We start from the raw sequence: 1,003 nt of genomic DNA on the forward strand, positions 1-1,003 counted from the left end.
AATAAAAAGAATAGAAAATAGTTTTGAATAGTGTCATAAGGGGTATGATCCCCTTTTAAGGTTTCTATTGGTGTTGGTGTGGGTGATTGTCTCCATTTCTCATGGTGACCATTGTCACTGGGACAGAAAGTGAGGGAAAATCTAAAATTCAGAGTTAGCAGAACAGATATAGAAGGGGAATCTTCCAATGGGGATACTTGTTCCAGTGACAACTGTCTATGGGAAGATTTATCTTACTTTATAGAGACTTTTTCACTTACTGTTGTGTTTACAGGACAGGAAGTGAAAGGAAAATCTCTTGAATAGAACACAGATGGCAAGAAAAAAAAACAAAAAAAAACTGATGGGGTTTTAACCATTATCTACTCTATCCAAAATTGAAAAAAAAGGTTTTGATCTTAGATATAACATATCCGAAAACAATTATAAATTCCCTTTAAAGTGAGTAACTGTGCAGTGAGTAATGTACTCTAGACTTTCAGAATAAAGGTCCCTTTTCGAATCAATTGTTATAATCCACAAACCCACTACATACTTGATGGAGTTGTTGTTTAAAGCAGACCTGTGCTAAAATGTTACTATAAAGCTGTGATCAATGTCTTTGTAAGATGGATAAGGAGTAAAAAAAAGCTCCAATACTGTTTGTGGAGAAACGTTGCTCCAAGTTCCATGCAGTGCTGCTGAAGTGCCAAGGTATGTCATGTGATATCCGCTGAAGAGGAGTATCAGAGCTTAGACTTGGTGATCTTAATCACTTGAGATTAGGGGGCCAATTGACTAGGCATTCAGACACATGACCAGCACTGACTAGATCCTGGGGTAGCATTTTCTTCAGCAGAATTTAAGCCCTTCTATGACTCTTAAATGATCTATGTACGGCAACTAAAGGAATCTATGGTGAGAGAGAATGGAGGGTGCCGTAGATGACATCTCCTGCTAGAAATATTAGTTGCTGGTTGTCATGCTGCTTCAATGGCTTTGGTACTTTCTAAGTCAAATTAAG

The 1,003-nt window shown here is 37.5% G+C and overlaps 1 protein-coding gene across 2 annotated transcripts in view; it reads right to left on the reverse strand.

Annotated features, from left to right (window-relative positions):
- FMR1 (fragile X mental retardation 1) overlaps positions 1–1,003 on the reverse strand; it is a 42,550-nt gene that overhangs the window by 23,973 nt on the left and 17,574 nt on the right. The window lies entirely within an intron of this gene.

This window comes from Nanorana parkeri, unplaced genomic scaffold (assembly GCF_000935625.1).
Source record: "Nanorana parkeri isolate BGI_ZX_2015 unplaced genomic scaffold, ASM93562v1 scaffold93, whole genome shotgun sequence".
Taxonomy (NCBI): domain Eukaryota; kingdom Metazoa; phylum Chordata; class Amphibia; order Anura; family Dicroglossidae; genus Nanorana; species Nanorana parkeri.